This window comes from Acanthisitta chloris, unplaced genomic scaffold (genome assembly GCF_000695815.1).
Source record: "Acanthisitta chloris isolate BGI_N310 unplaced genomic scaffold, ASM69581v1 scaffold31489, whole genome shotgun sequence".
In the NCBI taxonomy this organism is placed as follows: Eukaryota; Metazoa; Chordata; class Aves; order Passeriformes; family Acanthisittidae; genus Acanthisitta; species Acanthisitta chloris.
In genome coordinates this window covers 4,949-5,374 of record NW_008690257.1, presented here as the reverse complement: position 1 = coordinate 5,374, position 426 = coordinate 4,949, and positions in this window count along the sequence as shown.

Below are 426 nucleotides of genomic sequence, written 5' to 3'. Positions count from 1 at the left end.
GGGGGACAGGGACACCTGGGGACACCTGGGGGAACAGCTGGGGGGACAGGGACACCTGGGGACACCTTGGGACATCTTGGGGGATACCTTGGGACACCCTGGGGACACCTGGGGGACACTGGGACAGGTTGGGGACACCTTGAGACAACTTGAGGACACCTGAGAGACACATGGGGGGTGACAGGGACACCTTGGGGACACCTTGGGACACCTGGGGACACCTTGGGGGATACCTTGGGACACCTTGGGGACACCTGAGGGACACTGGGATGGGTTGGGGACATTTGAGGACATTTTGGGGACATTTGGGGTCACTTTGGACCATTCCGGGTCCCTCAGTGTCACTTTTCCGGCTCACCCTCAGCTGGGCGTGGCCTCTCCGGTCCTGTGGGCGTGGCCTGAACTGGCCCAGCCCCCTGTCACTCT